Below are 21738 nucleotides of genomic sequence, written 5' to 3'. Positions count from 1 at the left end.
AAATATTTGGCCTTCTAGCAGTGTGTGGGACTTGTTCTATTAGTCAATCTATACTGACCTCCATCAGGTTGCAAATTGAATATAATATTTTTCTGCATCTAGCTCTGAAAAAATATTTGGCCTTCTAGCAGTGTGTGGGACTTGTTCTATTAGTCCATCTATACTGACCTCCATTAGGTTGCAAATTGAATATAATTTTTTTCTGCATCTACCTCTGAAAAAATGTTTGGGCTTCTAGCTGTGTGTGGGACTTGTTCTATGAGTCCATCTATACTGACCTCCATCAGGTTGCAAATTGAATATAATTTTTTTCTGCATCTAGCTCTGAAAAAATATTTGGGCTTCTAGCAGTGTGTGGGACTTGTTCTATTAGTCCATCTATACTGACCTCCATCAGGTTGCAAATTGAATATAATATTTTTATGCATCTAGCTCTGAAAAAATATTTGGGCTTCTAGCAGTGTGTGGAACTTGTTCTATTAGTCCATCTATACTGACCTCCATCAGGTTTCAAATTGAATATAATATTTTTCTGCATCTAGCTCTGAAAAAATATTTGGCCTTCTAGCAGTGTGTGAGACTTGTTCTATTAGTCCATCTATACTGACCTCCATCACGTTGCAAATTGAATATAATATTTTTCTGCATCTAGCTCTGAAAAAATATTTGGGCTTCTAGCAGTGTGTGGGACTTGTTCTATTAGTCCAGCTATACTGACCTCCATCAGGTTGCAAATTGAATACAATATTTTTCTGCAACTAGCTCTGAAAAAATATTTGGCCTTCTAGCAGTGTGTGGGACTTGTTCTATTAGTCAATCTATATTGGCCTCCATCAGGTTGCAAATTGAATATAATATTTTTCTGCATCTAGCTCTGAAAAAATATTTGGGCTTCTAGCAGTGTGTGGGACTTGTTCTATTAGTCAATCTATACTGACCTCCATCAGGTTGCAAATTGAATATAATATTTTTATGCATCTAGCTTTGAAAAAATATTTGGCCTTCTAGCAGTGTGTGGGACTTGTTCTATTAGTCCATCTATACTGACCTCCATCAGGTTGCAAATAGAATATAATATTTTTCTGCATCTAGCTCTGAAAAAATATTTGGTCTTCTAGAAGTGTGTGTGGGACTTGTTCTATTAGTCCATCTATACTGACCTCCATCACGTTGCAAATTGAATATAATTTTTTTCTTCATCTAGCTCTGAAAAAATATTTGGGCTTCTAGCTGAGTGTGGGACTTGTTCTATTAGTCCATCTATACTGACCTCCATCAGGTTGCAAACTGAATATAATTTTTTTCTACGTCTACCTCTGAAAAAATATTTGAGCTTCTATCTATGTGTGGGACTTGTTCTATTAGTCCATCTATACTGACCTCCATCTGGTTGCAAATTGAATATAATATTTTTCTGCATCTAGCTCTGAAAAAATATTTGGCCTTCTAGCAGTGTGTGGGACTTGTTCTATTAGTCCATCTATACTGACCTCCATCAGGTTGCAAATTGAATATAATATTTTTCTGCATCTAGCTCTGAAAAAATATTTGGCCTTCTAGCAGTATGTGGGACTTGTTCTATTAGTCCATCTATACTGACCTCCATCAGGTTGCAAATTGAATATAATATTTTTAAGCATCTAGCTTTGAAAAAATATTTGGCCTTCTAGCAGTGTGTGGGACTTGTTCTATTAGTCCATCTATACTGACCTCCATCAGGTTGCAAATTGAATATAATTTTTATCTGCATCTACCTCTGAAAAAATATTTGGGCTTCTAGCTGTGTGTGGGACTTGTTCTATTAGTCCATCTATACTGACCTCCATCAGGTTGCAAATTGAATATAATATTTTTCTGCATCTAGCTCTGAAAAAATATTTGGCCTTCTAGCAGTGTGTGGAACTTGTTCTATTAGTGCATCTATACTGACCTCCATCAGGTTGCAAATAGAATATAATATTTTTCTGCATCTAGCTCTGAAAAAATATTTGGCCATCTAGAAGTGTGTGTGGGACTTGTTCTATTAGTCCATCTATACTGACCTCCATCACGTTGCAAATTGAATATAATTTTTTTCTGCATCTAGTTCTGAAAAAATATTTGGGCTTCTAGCTGAGTGTCGGACTTGTTCTATTAGTCCATCTATACTGACCTCCATCAGGATGCAAACTGAATATAATTTTTTTCTACGTCTACCTCTGAAAAATTATTTGAGCTTCTATCTATGTGTGGGACTTGTTCTATTAGTCCATCTATACTGACCTCCATCTGGTTGCAAATTGAATATAATATTTTTCTGCATATAGCTCTGAAAAAATATTTGGCCTTCTAGCAGTGTGTGGGACTTGTTCTATTAGTCAATCTATACTGACCTCCATCAGGTTGCAAATTGAATATAATATTTTTCTGCATCTAGCTCTGAAAAAATATTTGGCCTTCTAGCAGTGTGTGGGACTTGTTCTATTAGTCCATCTATACTGACCTCCATTAGGTTGCAAATTGAATATAATTTTTTTCTGCATCTACCTCTGAAAAAATGTTTGGGCTTCTAGCTGTGTGTGGGACTTGTTCTATGAGTCCATCTATACTGACCTCCATCAGGTTGCAAATTGAATATAATTTTTTTCTGCATCTAGCTCTGAAAAAATATTTGGGCTTCTAGCAGTGTGTGGGACTTGTTCTATTAGTCCATCTATACTGACCTCCATCAGGTTGCAAATTGAATATAATATTTTTATGCATCTAGCTCTGAAAAAATATTTGGGCTTCTAGCAGTGTGTGGAACTTGTTCTATTAGTCCATCTATACTGACCTCCATCAGGTTTCAAATTGAATATAATATTTTTCTGCATCTAGCTCTGAAAAAATATTTGGCCTTCTAGCAGTGTGTGAGACTTGTTCTATTAGTCCATCTATACTGACCTCCATCACGTTGCAAATTGAATATAATATTTTTCTGCATCTAGCTCTGAAAAAATATTTGGGCTTCTAGCAGTGTGTGGGACTTGTTCTATTAGTCCAGCTATACTGACCTCCATCAGGTTGCAAATTGAATACAATATTTTTCTGCAACTAGCTCTGAAAAAATATTTGGCCTTCTAGCAGTGTGTGGGACTTGTTCTATTAGTCAATCTATATTGGCCTCCATCAGGTTGCAAATTGAATATAATATTTTTCTGCATCTAGCTCTGAAAAAATATTTGGGCTTCTAGCAGTGTGTGGGACTTGTTCTATTAGTCAATCTATACTGACCTCCATCAGGTTGCAAATTGAATATAATATTTTTATGCATCTAGCTTTGAAAAAATATTTGGCCTTCTAGCTGTGTGTGGGACTTGTTCTATTAGTCCATCTATACTGACCTCCATCAGGTTGCAAATAGAATATAATATTTTTCTGCATCTAGCTCTGAAAAAATATTTGGTCTTCTAGAAGTGTGTGTGGGACTTGTTCTATTAGTCCATCTATACTGACCTCCATCACGTTGCAAATTGAATATAATTTTTTTCTGCATCTAGCTCTGAAAAAATATTTGGGCTTCTAGCTGAGTGTGGGACTTGTTCTATTAGTCCATCTATACTGACCTCCATCAGGTTGCAAACTGAATATAATTTTTTTCTACGTCTACCTCTGAAAAAATATTTGAGCTTCTATCTATGTGTGGGACTTGTTCTATTAGTCCATCTATACTGACCTCCATCTGGTTGCAAATTGAATATAATATTTTTCTGCATCTAGCTCTGAAAAAATATTTGGCCTTCTAGCAGTGTGTGGGACTTGTTCTATTAGTCCATCTATACTGACCTCCATCAGGTTGCAAATTGAATATAATATTTTTCTGCATCTAGCTCTGAAAAAATATTTGGCCTTCTAGCAGTATGTGGGACTTGTTCTATTAGTCCATCTATACTGACCTCCATCAGGTTGCAAATTGAATATAATATTTTTCTGCATCTAGCTCAGAAAAAAATATTTGGCCTTCTAGCAGTGTGTGAGACTTGTTCTATTAGTCTATCTATACTGACCTCCATCTGGTTGCAATTTGAATATAATATTTTTCTGCATCTAGCTCTGAAAAAATATTTGGCCTTCTAGCAGTGTGTGGGACTTGTTCTATTAGTCCATCTATACTGACCTCCATCAGGTTGCAAATTGAATATAATTTTTTTCTGCATCTACCTCTGAAAAAATGTTTGGGCTTCTAGCTGTGTGTGGGACTTGTTCTATGAGTCCATCTATACTGACCTCCATCAGGTTGCAAATTGAATATAATTTTTTTCTGCATCTAGCTCTGAAAAAATATTTGGGCTTCTAGCAGTGTGTGGGACTTGTTCTATTAGTCCATCTATACTGACCTCCATCAGGTTGCAAATTGAATATAATATTTTTATGCATCTAGCTCTGAAAAAATATTTGGGCTTCTAGCAGTGTGTGGAACTTGTTCTATTAGTCCATCTATACTGACCTCCATCAGGTTTCAAATTGAATATAATATTTTTCTGCATCTAGCTCTGAAAAAATATTTGGCCTTCTAGCAGTGTGTGAGACTTGTTCTATTAGTCCATCTATACTGACCTCCATCACGTTGCAAATTGAATATAATATTTTTCTGCATCTAGCTCTGAAAAAATATTTGGGCTTCTAGCAGTGTGTGGGACTTGTTCTATTAGTCCAGCTATACTGACCTCCATCAGGTTGCAAATTGAATACAATATTTTTCTGCAACTAGCTCTGAAAAAATATTTGGCCTTCTAGCAGTGTGTGGGACTTGTTCTATTAGTCAATCTATATTGGCCTCCATCAGGTTGCAAATTGAATATAATATTTTTCTGCATCTAGCTCTGAAAAAATATTTGGGCTTCTAGCAGTGTGTGGGACTTGTTCTATTAGTCAATCTATACTGACCTCCATCAGGTTGCAAATTGAATATAATATTTTTATGCATCTAGCTTTGAAAAAATATTTGGCCTTCTAGCAGTGTGTGGGACTTGTTCTATTAGTCCATCTATACTGACCTCCATCAGGTTGCAAATAGAATATAATATTTTTCTGCATCTAGCTCTGAAAAAATATTTGGTCTTCTAGAAGTGTGTGTGGGACTTGTTCTATTAGTCCATCTATACTGACCTCCATCACGTTGCAAATTGAATATAATTTTTTTCTGCATCTAGCTCTGAAAAAATATTTGGGCTTCTAGCTGAGTGTGGGACTTGTTCTATTAGTCCATCTATACTGACCTCCATCAGGTTGCAAACTGAATATAATTTTTTTCTACGTCTACCTCTGAAAAAATATTTGAGCTTCTATCTATGTGTGGGACTTGTTCTATTAGTCCATCTATACTGACCTCCATCTGGTTGCAAATTGAATATAATATTTTTCTGCATCTAGCTCTGAAAAAATATTTGGCCTTCTAGCAGTGTGTGGGACTTGTTCTATTAGTCCATCTATACTGACCTCCATCAGGTTGCAAATTGAATATAATATTTTTCTGCATCTAGCTCTGAAAAAATATTTGGCCTTCTAGCAGTATGTGGGACTTGTTCTATTAGTCCATCTATACTGACCTCCATCAGGTTGCAAATTGAATATAATATTTTTCTGCATCTAGCTCAGAAAAAAATATTTGGCCTTCTAGCAGTGTGTGAGACTTGTTCTATTAGTCTATCTATACTGACCTCCATCTGGTTGCAAATTGAATATAATATTTTTCTGCATCTAGCTCTGAAAAAATATTTGGCCTTCTAGCAGTGTGTGGGACTTGTTCTATTAGTCCATCTATACTGACCTCCATCAGGTTGCAAATTGAATATAATTTTTTTCTGCATCTACCTCTGAAAAAATGTTTGGGCTTCTAGCTGTGTGTGGGACTTGTTCTATGAGTCCATCTATACTGACCTCCATCAGGTTGCAAATTGAATATCATTTTTTTCTGCATCTACCTCTGAAAAAATGTTTGGGCTTCTAGCTGTGTGTGGGACTTGTTCTATGAGTCCATCTATACTGACCTCCATCAGGTTGCAAATTGAATATCATTTTTTTCTGCATCTAGCTCTGAAAAAATATTTGGGCTTCTAGCAGTGTGTGGGAATTGTTCTATTAGTCCATCTATACTGACCTCCATCAGGTTGCAAATTGAATATAATATTTTTATGTATCTAGCTCTGAAAAAATATTTGGGCTTCTAGCAGTGTGTGGGATTTGTTCTATTAGTCCATCTATACTGACCTCCATCAGGTTGCAAATTGAATATAATATTTTTCTGCATCTAGCTCAGAAAAAATATTTGGCCTTCTAGCAGTGTGTGAGACTTGTTCTATTAGTCTATCTATACTGACCTCCATCTGGTTGCAAATTGAATATAATATTTTTCTGCATCTAGCTCTGAAAAAATATTTGGCCTTCTAGCAGTGTGTGGGACTTGTTATTTTAGTCCATCTATACTGACCTCCATCAGGTTGCAAATTGAATATAATTTTTTTCTGCATCTACCTCTGAAAAAATATTTGGGCTTCTAGCTGTGTGTGGGACTTGTTCTATGAGTCCATCTATACTGACCTACATCAGGTTGCAAATTGAAAATCATTTTTTTCTGCATCTAGCTCTGAAAAAATATTTGGCCTTCTAGCAGTGTGTGGGACTTGTTCTATTAGTCCATCTATACTGACCTCCATCAGGTTGCAAATTGAATATAATATTTTTATGCATCTAGCTCTGAAAAAATATTTGGGCTTCTAGCAGTGTGTGTAACTTGTTCTATTAGTCCATCTATACTGACCTCCATGAGGTTGCAAATTGAATATAATATTTTTCTGCATCTAGCTCAGAAAAAATATTTGGCCTTCTAGCAATGTGTGAGACTTGTTCTATTAGTCCATCTATACTGACCTCCATCTGGTTGCAAATTGAATATAATATTTTTCTGCATCTAGCTCTGAAAAAATATTTGGCCTTCTAGCAGTGTGTGGGACTTGTTCTATTAGTCCATCTATACTGACCTCCATCAGGTTGCAAATTGAATATAATATTTTTCTGCATCTAGCTCTGAAAAAATATTTGGCCTTCTAGCAGTGTGTGGGACTTGTTCTATTAGTCCATCTATACTGACCTCCATCAGGTTGCAAATTGAATATAATTTTTTTCTGCATCTACCTCTGAAAAAATGTTTGGGCTTCTAGCTGTGTGTGGGACTTGTTCTATTAGTCCATCTATACTGACCTCCATCAGGTTGCAAATTGAATAAAAAAAATTTCTGCATCTACCTCTGAAAAAATATTTGGGCTTCTAGCTGCGTGTGGGACTTGTTCTATTAGTCCATCTATACTGACCTCCATCAGGTTGCAAATTGAATATAATATTTTTCTGCATCTAGCTCTGAAAAAATATTTGGCCATCTAGCAGTGTGTGGGACTTGTTCTATTAGTCCATCTATACTGATCTCCATCAGGTTGCAAATTGAATATAATTTTTTTCTGCATCTAGCTCTGAAAAAATATTTGGGCTTCTAGCTGTGTGTGGGACTTGTTGTATTAGTCCATCTATACTGACCTCCATCAGGTTGCAAACTGAATATAATTTTTTTCTGCATCTACCTCTGAAAAAATATTTGGGCTTCTAGCTGTGTGTGGGACTTGTTCTATTAGTCCATCTATACTGACCTCCATCAGGTTGCAAATTGAATATAATATTTTTCTGCATCTAGCTCTGAAAAAATATTTGGCCTTCTAGCAGTGTGTGGGACTTGATCTATTAGTCCATCTATACTGACCTCCATCACGTTGCAAATTGAATATAATATTTTTCTGCATCTAGCTCTGAAAAAATATTTGGCCTTCTAGCAGTGTGTGGGACTTGTTCTGTTAGTTCATCTATTCTGACCTCCATCAGGTTGCAATTTGAATATAATATTTTTCTGCATCTAGCTCTGAAAAAATATTTGGCCTTCTAGCAGTGTGTGGGACTTGTTCTATTAGTCCATCTATACTGACCTCAATCAGGTTGCAAATTGAATAAAATATTTTTCTGCATCTAGCTCTGAAAAAATATTTGGGCTTCTAGCAGTGTGTGGGACTTGTTCTATTAGTCCATCTATACTGACCTCCATCAGGTTGCAAATTGAATATAATATTTTTCTGCATCTAGCTCTGAAAAAATATTTGTCCTTCTAGCAGTGTGTGGGACTTGTTCTATTAGTCTATCTATACTGACCTCCATCACGTTGCAAATTGAATATAATATTTTTCTGCATCTAGCTCTGAAAAAATATTTGGGCTTCTAGCAGTGTGTGGGACTTGTTCTATTAGTCCAGCTATACTGACCTCCATCAGGTTGCAAATTGAATACAAAATTTTTCTGCACCTAGCTCTGAAAAAATATTTGGCCTTCTAGCAGTGTGTGGGACTTGTTCTATTCGTCAATCTATACTGGCCTCCATCAGGTTGCAAATTGAATATAATATTTTTCTGCATCTAGCTCTGAAAAAATATTTGGGTTTCTAGCTTTGTGTGGGACTTGTTCTATTAGTCCATCTATACTGACCTCCATCAGGTTGCAAATTGAATATAATATTTTTCTGCATCTAGCTCTGAAAAAATATTTGGCCTTCTAGCAGTGTGTGGGACTTGTTCTATTAGTCCACCTATACTGACCTCCATCAGGTTGCAAATAGAATATAATATTTTTCTGCATCTAGCTCTGAAAAAATATTTGGCCTTCTAGAAGTGTGTGTGGGACTTGTTCTATTAGTCCATCTATACTGACCTCCATCACGTTGCAAATTGAATATAATTTTTTTCTGCATCTAGCTCTGAAAAAATATTTGGGCTTCTAGCTGAGTGTGGGACTTGTTCTATTCGTCCATCTATACTGACCTCCATCAGGTTGCAAACTGAATATAATTTTTTTCTGCGTCTACCTCTGAAAAAGTATTTGAGCTTCTATCTATGTGTGGGACTTGTTCTATTAGTCCATCTATACTGACGTCCATCAGGTTGCAAATTGAATATAATATTTTTCTGCATGTAGCTCTGAAAAAATATTTGGCCTTCTAGCAGTGTCTGGGACTTGTTCTGTTAGTCCATCTATACTGACCTCCATCAGGTTGCAAATTGAATGTAATATTTTTCTGCATCTAGCTCTGAAAAAATATTTGGGCTTCTAGCAGTGTGTGGGACTTGTTCTATTAGTCCATCTTTACTGACCTCCATCACGTTGCAAATTGAATATAATATTTTTCTGCATCTAGCTCTGAAAAAATATTTTGCCTTCTAGCAGTGTGTGGGACTTGTTCTATTAATCCATCTATACTGACCTCCATCAGGTTGCAAATTGAATATAATATTTTTCTGCATCTAGCTCTAAAAAAATATTTGGCCTTCTAGCAGTGTGTGGGACTTGTTCTATTAGTCCATCTATACTGACCTCCATCAGGTTGCAAATTGAATATAATATTTTTCTGCATCTAGCTCTGAAAAAATATTTGGCCTTCTAGCAGTGTGTGGGACTTGTTCTATTAGTCCATCTATACTGACCTCCATCAGGTTGCAAATTGAATATAATATTTTTCTGCATCTAGCTCTGAAAAAATATTTGGGCTTCTAGCAGTGTGTGGGACTTGTTCTATTAGTCCAGCTATACTGACCTCCATCAGGTTGCAAATTGAATACAATATTTTTCTGCACCTAGCTCTGAAAAAATATTTGGCCTTCTAGCAGTGTTTGGGACTTGTTCTATTAGTCCATCTATACTGACCTCCATCAGGTGGCAAATTGAATATAATATTTTTCTTCATCTAGCTCTGAAAAAATATTTGGGCTTCTAGCAGTGTGTGGGACTTGTTCTATTAGTCCATCTATACTGACCTCCATCAGGTTGCAAATTGAATATAATATTTTTCTGCATCTAGCTCTGAAAAAATATTTGGGCTTCTAGCAGTGTGTGGGACTTGTTCTATTAGTCCAGCTATACTGACCTCCATCAGGTTGCAAATTGAATATAATATTTTTCTGCATCTAGCTCTGAAAAAATATTTGGACTTCTAGCAGTGTGTGGGACTTGTTCTATTAGTCCAGCTATACTGACCTCCATCAGGTTGCAAATTGAATATTATTTTTATCTGCATCTAGCTCTGAAAAAATATTTGGCCTTCTAGCAGTGTGTGGGACTAGTTCTATTAGTCCATCTATACTGACCTCCATCAGGTTGCAAATTGAATATAATTTTTTTCTGCATCTACCTCTGAAAAAATATTTGGGCTTCTAGCTGTGTGTGGGACTTGTTCTATGAGTCCATCTATACTGACCTCCATCAGGTTGCAAATTGAATATAATTTTTTTCTGCATCTAGCTCTGAAAAAATATTTGGGCTTCTAGCAGTGTGTGGGACTTGTTCTATTAGTCCATCTATACTGACCTCCATCAGGTTGCAAATTGAATATAATATTTTTATGCATCTAGCTCTGAAAAAACATTTGGGCTTCTAGCAGTGTGTGGAACTTGTTCTATTAGTCCATCTATACTGACCTCCATCAGGTTTCAAATTGAATATAATATTTTTCTGCATCTAGCTCAGAAAAAATATTTGGCCTTCTAGCAGTGTGTGAGACTTGTTCTATTAGTCCATCTATACTGACCTTCATCACGTTGCAAATTGAATATAATATTTTTCTGCATCTAGCTCTGAAAAAATATTTGGGCTTCTAGCAGTGTGTGGGACTTGTTCTATTAGTCCATCTATACTGACCTCCATCAGGTTGCAAATTGAATATAATATTTTTCTGCATCTAGCTCTGAAAAAATATTTTGCTTCTAGCAGTGTGTGGGACTTGTTCTATTAGTCCAGCTATACTGACCTCCATCAGGTTGCAAATTGAATACAAAATTTTTCTGCACCTAGCTCTGAAAAAATATTTGGCCTTCTAGCAGTGTGTGGGACTTGTTCTATTAGTCAATCTATACTGGCCTCCATCAGGTTGCAAATTGAATATAATATTTTTCTGCATCTAGCTCTGAAAAAATATTTGGGCTTCTAGCAGTATGTGGGACTTGTTCTATTAGTCCATCTATAATGACCTCCATCAGGTTGCAAATTGAATATAATATTTTTATGCATCTAGCTTTGAAAAAATATTTGGCCTTCTAGCAGTGTGTGGGACTTGTTCTATTAGTCCATCTATACTGACCTCCATCAGGTTGCAAATTGAATATAATTTTTATCTGCATCTACCTCTGAAAAAATATTTGGGCTTCTAGCTTTGTGTGGGACTTGTTATATTAGTCCATCTATACTGACCTCCATCAGGTTGCAAATAGAATATAATATTTTTCTGCATCTAGCTCTGAAAAAATATTTGGCCTTCTAGAAGTGTGTGTGGGACTTGTTCTATTAGTCCATCTATACTGACCTCCATCACGTTGCAAATTGAATATAATTTTTTTCTGCATCTAGCTCTGAAAAAATATTTGGGCTTCTAGCTGAGTGTGGGACTTGTTCTATTAGTCCATCTATACTGACCTCCATCAGGTTGCAAACTGAATATAATTTTTTTCTGCATCTACCTCTGAAAAAATATTTGAGCTTCTACCTATGTGTGGGACTTGTTCCATTAGTCCATCTATACTGACGTCCATCAGGTTGCAAATTGAATATAATATTTTTCTGCATGTAGCTCTGAAAAAATATTTGGCCTTCTAGCAGTGTTTGGGACTTGTTCTGTTAGTCCATCTATACTGACCTCCATCAGGTTGCAAATTGAATGTAATATTTTTCTGCATCTAGCTCTGAAAAAATATTTGGGCTTCTAGCAGTGTGTGGGACTTGTTCTATTAGTCCATCTTTACTGACCTCCATCATTTTGCAAATTGAATATAATATTTTTCTGCATCTAGCTCTTAAAAAATATTTGGGCTTCTAGCAGTGTGTGGGACTTGTTCTATTAGTTCATCTATACTGACCTCCATCATGTTGCAAATTGAATATAATATTTTTCTGCATCTAGCTCTGAAAAAATATTTGGCCTTCTAGCAGTGTGTGGGACTTGTTCTATTAATCCATCTATACTGACCTCCATAAGGTTGCAAATTGAATATAATATTTTTCTGCATCTAGCTCTAAAAAAATATTTGGCCTTCTAGCAGTGTGTGGGACTTGTTCTATTAGTCCATCTATACTGACCTCCATCAGGTTGCAAATTGAATATAATATTTTTCTGCATCTAGCTCTGAAAAAATATTTGGCCTTCTAGCAGTGTGTGGGACTTGTTCTATTAGTCCATCTATACTGACCTCCATCAGGTTGCAAATTGAATATAATATTTTTCTGCATCTAGCTCTGAAAAAATATTTGGGCTTCTAGCAGTGTGTGGGACTTGTTCTATTAGTCCATCTATACTGACCTCCATCAGGTTGCAATTGAATGTATTATTTTTCTGCATCTAGCTCTGAAAAAATATTTGGGCTTCTAGCAGTGTGTGGGACTTGTTCTATTAGTCCAGCTATACTGACCTCCATCAGGTTGCAAATTGAATACAATATTTTTCTGCACCTAGCGATGAAAAAATATTTGGCCTTCTAGCAGTGTGTGGGACTTGTTCTATTAGTCAATCTATACTGGCTTCCATCAGTTTGCAAATTGAATATAATATTTTTCTGCATCTAGCTCTGAAAAAATATTTGGGCTTCTAGCAGTGTGTGGGACTTGTTCTATTAGTCCATCTATACTGACCTCCATCAGGTTGCAAATTGAATATAATATTTTTAAGCGTCTAGCTTTGAAAAAATATTTGGCCTTCTAGCAGTGTGTGGGACTTGTTCTATTAATCCATCTATACTGACCTCCATCAGGTTGCAAATTGAATATTATTTTTATCTGCATCTACCTCTGAATAAATATTTGGTCTTCTAGCTGTGTGTGGGACTTGTTCTATTAGTCCATCTATACTGACCTCCATCAGGTTGCAAATTGAATATAATATTTTTCTGCATCTAGCTCTGAAAAAATATTTGGCCTTCTAGCAGTGTGTGGGACTTGTTCTATTAGTCCATCTATACTGACCTCCATCAGGTTGCAAATAGAATATAATATTTTTCTGCATCCAGCTCTGAAAAAATATTTGGCCTTCTAGAAGTGTGTGTGGGACTTGTTCTATTAGTCCATCTATACTGACCTCCATCACGTTGCAAATTGAATATAATTTTTTTCTGCATCTAGTTCTGAAAAAATATTTGGGCTTCTAGCTGAGTGAGGGACTTCTTCTATTAGTCCATCTATACTGACCTCCATCAGGTTGCAAACTGAATATAATTTTTTTCTACGTCTACCTCTGAAAAAATATTTGAGCTATCTATGTGTGGGACTTGTTCTATTAGTCCATCTATACTGACCTCCATCTGGTTGCAAATTGAATATAATATTTTTCTGCATCTAGCTCTGAAAAAATATTTGGCCTTCTAGCAATGTGTGGGACTTGTTCTATTAGTCCATCTATACTGACCTCCATCAGGTTGCAAATTGAATATAATATTTTTCTGCATCTAGCTCTGAAAAAATATTTGGCCTTCTAGCAGTGTGTGGGACTTGTTCTATTAGTCCATCTATACTGACCTCCATCAGGTTGCAAATTGAATATAATTTTGTTCTGCATCTACCTCTGAAAAATGTTTGGGCTTCTAGCTGTGTGTGGGACATGTTCTATGAGTCCATCTATACTGACCTCCATCAGGTTGCAAATTGAATATCTTTTTTTTCTGCATCTAGCTCTGAAAAAATATTTGGGCTTCTAGCAGTGTGTGGGACTTGTTCTATTAGTCCATCTATACTGACCTCCATCAGGTTGCAAATTGAATATAATATTTTTATGCATCTAGCTCTGAAAAAATATTTGGGCTTCTAGCAGTGTGTGGAACTTGTTCTATTAGTCCATCTATACTGAGCTCCATCAGGTTTCAAATTGAATATAATATTTTTCTGCATCTAGCTCAGAAAAAATATTTGGCCTTCTAGCAGTGTGTGAGACTTGTTCTATTAGTCCATCTATACTGACCTCCATCACGTTGCAAATTGAATATAATATTTTTCTGCATCTAGCTCTGAAAAAATATTTGGGCTTCTAGCAGTGTGTGGGACTTGTTCTATTAGTCCAGCTATACTGACCTCCATCAGGTTGCAAATTGAATACAATATTTTTCTGCAACTAGCTCTGAAAAAATATTTGGCCTTCTAGCAGTGTGTGGGACTTGTTCTATTAGTCAATCTATACTGGCCTGCATCAGGTTGCAAATTGAATATAATATTTTTCTGCATCCAGCTCTGAAAAAATATTTGGGCTTCTAGCAGTGTGTGGGACTTGTTCTATTAGTCCATCTATACTGACCTCCATCAGGTTGCAAATTGAATATAATATTTTTATGCATCTAGCTTTGAAAAAATATTTGGCCTTCTAGCAGTGTGTGGGACTTGTTCTATTAGTCCATCTATACTGACCTCCATCAGGTTGAAAATTGAATATAATTTTTATCTGCATCTACCTCTGAAAAAATATTTGGGCTTCTAGCAGTGTGTGGGACTTGTTCTATTAGTCATTCTATACTGACCTCCATCAGGTTGCAAATAGAATATAATATTTTTCTGCATCTAGCTCTGAAAAAATATTTGGCCTTCAAGAAGTGTGTGTGGGACTTGTTCTATTAGTCCATCTATACTGACCTCCATCACGTTGCAAATTGAATATAATTTTTTTCTGCATCTAGCTCTGAAAAAATATTTGGGCTTCTAGCTGAGTGTGGAACTTGTTCTATTAGTCCATCTATACTGACCTCCATCAGGTTGCAAACTGAATATAATTTTTTTCTACGTCTACCTCTGAAAAAATATTTGAGCTTCTATCTATGAGTGGGACTTGTTCTATTAGTCCATCTATACTGACCTCCATCAGGTTTCAAATTGAATATAATATTTTTCTGCATCTAGCTCAGAAAAAAAATTTGGCCTTCTAGCAGTGTGTGAGACTTGTTCTATTAGTCCATCTATACTGACCTCCATCACGTTGCAAATTGAATATAATATTTTTCTGCATCTAGCTCTTAAAAAATATTTGGGCTTCTAGCAGTGTGTGGAACTTGTTCTATTAGTCCATCTATACTGACCTCCATCAGGTTGCAAATTGAATACAATATTTTTCTGCATCTAGCTCTGAAAAAATATTTGGGCTTCTAGCAGTGTGTGGGACTTGTTCTATTAGTCCATCTATACTGACCTCCATCAGGTTGCAAATTGAATATAATATTTTTCTGCATCTAGCTCTGAAAAAATATTTGGGCTTCTAGCGGTGTGTGGGACTTGTTCTATTAGTCCAGCTATACTGACCTCCATCAGGTTGCAAATTGAATACAATATTTTTCTGCACCTAGCTCTGAAAAAATATTTGGCCTTCTAGCAGTGTGTGGGACTTGTTCTATTAGTCAATCTATACTGGCCTCCATCAGGTTGCAAATTGAATATAATATTTTTCTGCATCTAGCTCTGAAAAAATATTTGGCCTTCTAGCAGTGTGTGGGACTTGTTCTATTAGTCCATCTATACTGACCTCCATCAGGTTGCAAATTGAATATAATATTTTTCTGCATCTAGCTCTGAAAAAATATTTGGCCTTCTAGCAGTGTGTGGGACTTGTTCTATTAGTCCATCTATACTGACCTCCATCAGGTTGCAAATTGAATATAATTTTTTTCTGCATCTACCTCTGAAAAAATGTTTGGGCTTCTAGCTGTGTGTGGTACTTGTTCTATGAGTCCATCTATACTGACCTCCATCAGGTTGCAAATTCAATATCATTTTTTTCTGCATCTAGCTCTGAAAAAATTTTTGGGCTTCTAGCAGTGTGTGGGACTTGTTCTATTAGTCCATCTATACTGACCTCCATCAGGTTGCAAATTGAATATAATATTTTTATGCATCTAGATCTGAAAAAATATTTGGGCTTCTAGCAGTGTGTGGAACTTGTTCTATTAGTCCATCTATACTGACCTCCATCAGGTTGCAAATTGAATATAATATTTTTCTGCATCTAGCTCTGAAAAAATATTTGGGCTTCTAGCAGTGTGTGTCACTTGTTCTATTAGTCCATCTATACTGACCTCCATCAGGTTGCAAATTGAATATAATATTTTTCTTCATCTAGCTCTGAAAAAATATTTGGGCTTCTAGCAGTGTGTGGGACTTGTTCTATTAGTGCAGCTATACTGACCTCCATCAGGTTGAAAATTGAATACAATATTTTTCTGCACCTAGCTCTGAAAAAATATTTGGCCTTCTAGCAGTGTGTGGGACTTGTTCTATTAGTCCATCTATACTGACCTCCATCAGGTTGCAAATTGAATATAATTTTTATCTGCATCTACCTCTGAAAAAATATTTGGGCTTCTAGCTGTGTGTGGGACTTGTTCTATTAGTCCATCTATACTGACCTCCATCAGGTTGCAAATTGAATATAATATTTTTCTGCATCTAGCTCTGAAAAAATATTTGGCCTTCTAGCAGTGTGTGGGACTTGTTCTATTAGTCCATCTATACTGACCTCCATCAGGTTGCAAATAGAATATAATATTTTTCTGCATCTAGCTCTGAAAAAATATTTGGCCTTCTAGAAGTGTGTGTGGGACTTGTTCTATTAGTCCATCTATACTGACCTCCATCACGTTGCAAATTGAATATAATTTTTTTCTGCATCTAGTTCTGAAAAAATATTTGGGCTTCTAGCTGAGTGTGGGACTTGTTCTATTAGTCCATCTATACTGACCTCCATCAGGTTGCAAACTGAATATAATTTTTTTCTACGTCTACCTCTGAAAAAATATTTGAGCTTCTATCTATGTGTGGGACTTGTTCTATTAGTCCATCTATACTGACCTCCATCTGGTTGCAAATAGAATATAATATTTTTCTGCATCTAGCTCTGAAAAAATATTTGGCCTTCTAGCAGTGTGTGGGACTTGTTCTATTAGTCCATCTATACTGACCTCCATCAGGTTGCAAATTGAATATAATATTTTTCTGCATCTAGCTCTGAAAAAATATTTGGCCTTCTAGCAGTGTGTGGGACATGTTCTATTAGTCCATCTATACTGACCTCCATCAGGTTGCAAATTGAATATAATTTTTTTCTGCATCTACCTCTGAAAAAATGTTTGGGCTTCTAGCTGTGTGTGGGACTTGTTCTATGAGTCCATCTATACTGACCTCCATCAGGTTGCAAATTGAATATCATTTTTTTCTACATCTAGCTCTGAAAAAATATTTGGGCTTCTAGCAGTGTGTGGGACTTGTTCTATTAGTCCATCTATACTGACCTCCATCAGGTTGCAAATTGAATATAATATTTTTATGCATCTAGCTCTGAAAAAATATTTGGGCTTCTAGCAGTGTGTGGAACTTGTTCTATTAGTCCATCTATACTGACCTCCATCAGGTTTCAAATTGAATATAATATTTTTCTGCATCTAGCTCTGAAAAAATATTTGGCCTTCTAGCAGTGTGTGGGACTTGTTCAATTAGTCCATCTATACTGACCTCCATCAGGTTGCAAATAGAATATAATATTTTTCTGCATCTAGCTCTGAAAAAATATTTGGCCTTCTAGAAGTGTGTGTGGGACTTGTTCTATTAGTCCATCTATACTGACCTCCATCACGTTGCAAATTGAATATAATTTTTTTCTGCATCTAGTTCTGAAAAAATATTTGGGCTTCTAGCTGAGTGTGGGACTTGTTCTATTAGTCCATCTATACTGACCTCCATCAGGTTGCAAACTGAATATAATTTTTTTCTACGTCTACCTCTGAAAAAATATTTGAGCTTCTATCTATGTGTGGGACTTGTTCTATTAGTCCATCTATACTGACCTCCATCTGGTTGCAAATAGAATATAATATTTTTCTGCATCTAGCTCTGAAAAAATATTTGGCCTTCTAGCAGTGTGTGGGACTTGTTCTATTAGTCCATCTATACTGACCTCCATCAGGTTGCAAATTGAATATAATATTTTTCTGCATCTAGCTCTGAAAAAATATTTGGCCTTCTAGCAGTGTGTGGGACTTGTTCTATTAGTCCATTTATACTGACCTCCATCAGGTTGCAAATTGAATATAATTTTTTTCTGCATCTACCTCTGAAAAAATGTTTGGGCTTCTAGCTGTGTGTGGGACTTGTTCTATGAGTCCATCTATACTGACCTCCATCAGGTTGCAAATTGAATATCATTTTTTTCTACATCTAGCTCTGAAAAAATATTTGGGCTTCTAGCAGTGTGTGGGACTTGTTCTATTAGTCCATCTATACTGACCTCCATCAGGTTGCAAATTGAATATAATATTTTTATGCATCTAGCTCTGAAAAAATATTTGGGCTTCTAGCAGTGTGTGGAACTTGTTCTATTAGTCCATCTATACTGACCTCCATAAGGTTTCAAATTGAATATAATATTTTTCTGCATCTAGCTCAGAAAAAATATTTGGCCTTCTAGCAGTGTGTGAGACTTGTTCTATTAGTCCATCTATACTGACCTCCATCACGTTGCAAATTGAATATAATATTTTTCTGCATCTAGCTCTGAAAAAATATTTGGGCTTCTAGCAGTGTGTGGGACTTGTTCTATTAGTCCAGCTATACTGACTAGAGATGAGCGTTGTTCTACTCGAACTGTTCGCCAATCTCAAATTCGAGCTGTTTTGGGCGGTGTTCAAGCCGGTCGGCGAACACGAACAATTTGAGAAAAATTTGGCTGTTCGAGGTTATGTTCGATAACTGTTCGTGCACCAAAATCATAACTGGATTTTTTCTCAGTAATGATGAAAATTAATGTTAATACGCAGTTTTAGTGTACAGCGGGGCGGGGGGAGGGGCAGGGGATGGATCTCTGCAGGAACAATGAAGATCTCCATTTTTTTTTCTCTTTCCCGCATTTGCAGTGGGGAGGTGCAATCTGTCAGCCTATCAGCAGCGCACACACGGAGCGAAGTGCTTTTTTTCAAACAAGCAAGGGCATGTGTGATTGGCAGTGTATGTCACATGTCCTTGCCCTATAAGACCAAGCCATTTTCCCCGTCGCCACCATTTTCTCACTGCTGCAGCTGCGTGTTAGACGGCACCGCTGTTGCTGTGTGCGCTATACCTTGTTAATTTCAAGCCAATTTTCGCACAAATATACAGATAGCTTGGGAGTAGGGAATAGTTGTGATTGCAGTCCTTTTAAGGACTAGGTTACAGCATTTCCTACGACTTTTATCAGGCAGGTCTGTGCTCTTAAATAGATAGATTGTGGGAGTAAAGACTAATTGTAATTGGAGTCCTTTTCAGTACTAGGTTACATCAGTTCCTATCAGTTTTTGCCAGGCAGGTCTGTGCCAGTGCTGTGCAAGTTTTTTTCACAGCATTTGGCTGAATCTAGCAAAGCTAATCCTTTTTGGCCTATTGCAGAGTGTGTTAGTCAGTGGAGTAGCCTATCTGTGTTGCAAGATATACCACCTGTGTATAGAATACCAATTTTTTTACTGCACCTAGTGAAGTAAAATCTTTTGGGCATAGCATCACTCTATTAGTCCATCTATACTGACCTCCATCAGGTTGCAAACTGAATATAATTTTTTTCTGCATCTAGCTCTGAAAAAATATTTGGGCTTCTAGCAGTGTGTGGGACTTGGTCTATTAGTCCATCTATACTGACCTCCATCAGGTTGCAAATTAAAAATAATTTTTTTCTTCATTTAGCTCTGAAAAAATATTTGGGCTTCTAGCAGTGTGTGGGACTTGTTCTATTAGTCCTTCTATACTGACCTCCAGCAGGTTGCAAATTGAATATAATTTTATTCTGCATCTAGCTCTGAAAAAATATTTCGGCTTCTAGCGGTGTGTGGGACTTGGTCTATTAGTCCATCTATACTGACCTCCATCAGGTTGCAAATTAAAAATAATTTTTTTCTGCATCTAGCTCTGAAAAAATATTTGGGCTTCTAGCAGTGTGTGGGACTTGGTCTATTAGTCCATCTATACTGACCTCCATCAGGTTGCAAATTAAAAATAATTTTTTTCTTCATTTATCTCTGAAAAAATATTTGGGCTTCTAGCAGCGTGTGGGACTTGTTCTATTAGTCCATCTATACTGACCTCCATCAGGTTGCAAATTAAAAATAATTTTTTTCTGCATCTAGCTCTGAAAAAATAGTTGGGCTTCTAGCAGTGTGTGGGACTTGGTCTATTAGTCCATCTATACTGACCTCCATCAGGTTGCAAATTGAATAAAAAAAATTTCTGCATCTAGCTCTGAAAAAATATTTGGGCTTGTAGCGGTGTGTGGGACTTGGTCTATTAGTCCATCTATACTGACCTCCATCAGGTTGCAAATTAAAAATAATTTTTTTCTGCATCTAGCTCTGAAAAAATATTTGGGCTTCTAGCAGTGTGTGGGACTTGGTCTATTAGTCCATCTATACTGACCTTCATCAGGTTGCAAATTAAAAATAATTCTTTTCTTCATTTAGCTCTGAAAAAATATTTGGGCTTCTAGCAGTGTGTGGGACTTGTTCTATTAGTCCTTCTATACTGACGTCCAGCAGGTTGCAAATTGAATATAATTTTTTTCTGCATCTAGCTCTGAAAAAATATTTGGGCTTCTAGCGGTGTGTGTGACTTGGTCTATTAGTCCATCTATACTGACCTCCATCAGGTTGCAAATTAAAAATAATTTTTTTCTGCATCTAGCTCTGAAAAAATATTTGGGCTTCTAGCAGTGTGTGGGACTTGGTCTATTAGTCCATCTATACTGACCTCCATCAGGTTGCAAATTAAAAATAATTTTTTTCTGCATCTAGCTCTGAAAAAATATTTGGGCTTCTAGCAGTGTGTGGGACTTGGTCTATTAGTCCATCTATACTGACCTCCATCAGGTTGCAAATTAAAAATAATTTTTTTCTGCATCTAGCTCTGAAAAAATATTTGGGCTTCTAGCGGTGTGTGGGACTTGGTCTATTAGTCCATCTATACTGACCTCCATCAGGTTGCAAATTAAAAATAATTTTTTTCTGCATCTAGCTCTGAAAAAATATTTGGGCTTCTAGCAGTGTGTGGGACTTGGTCTATTAGTCCATCTATACTGACCTCCATCAGGTTGCAAATTGAATTAAAAAAAATTTCTGCATCTAGCTCTGAAAAAATATTTGGGCTTCTAGCGGTGTGTGGGACTTGGTCTATTAGTCCATCTATACTGACCTCCATCAGGTTGCAAATTAAAACTAATTTTTTTCTGCATCTAACCCAGCCAATAGTTTTGGCCTAATACCACAGTTTGGCCACTCAGCTCTGCTCGGTTACCATCCATTGTTTTTTTGTGCAAACAACTCCAGAGTTGTGAATTAGTTAACCACCAAAATGAGTGGAAAAAGGCCTGCTGCTGGTGGAAAGGGGAATAGGCGTGTTGGGAAGGGGAAAAAAGGTTGTGTCCGTGGGGTAGGTGCAGAAGAAAGACCATCTTCCAGCCAAACTAAAATGTCTACTTCTTTTAGCGGACAATGTGATAAGATCCCTTTCTTACGGCCACGCCAATCGCTACAAATTCCAGATGAGGCACAAAAACAGCAGGTGCTTCAACGGATATCAAGTGCTCCTTTAAGTGGGCTCTCCTCCACATCAACTTCAACATCACAAATACTCCAGTCCTCAAAGGTGTCACCCAAATCGCACTTGCTTCCTCAC

The 21738-nt window shown here is 36.5% G+C and overlaps 1 protein-coding gene across 2 annotated transcripts in view; it reads right to left on the bottom strand.

Annotated features, from left to right (window-relative positions):
- The window catches only part of CA11 (carbonic anhydrase 11), a 1198011-nt gene that overhangs the window by 313833 nt on the left and 862440 nt on the right, over positions 1–21738 (bottom strand). The window lies entirely within an intron of this gene.

The sequence above is a fragment of the Phyllobates terribilis genome, unplaced genomic scaffold, assembly GCF_046119375.1.
Source record: "Phyllobates terribilis strain yellow unplaced genomic scaffold, ASM4611937v1 Scaffold_12__6_contigs__length_324123572, whole genome shotgun sequence".
NCBI lineage: Eukaryota > Metazoa > Chordata > Amphibia > Anura > Dendrobatidae > Phyllobates > Phyllobates terribilis.
This window is presented reverse-complemented; position numbering and strand designations above follow the sequence as displayed.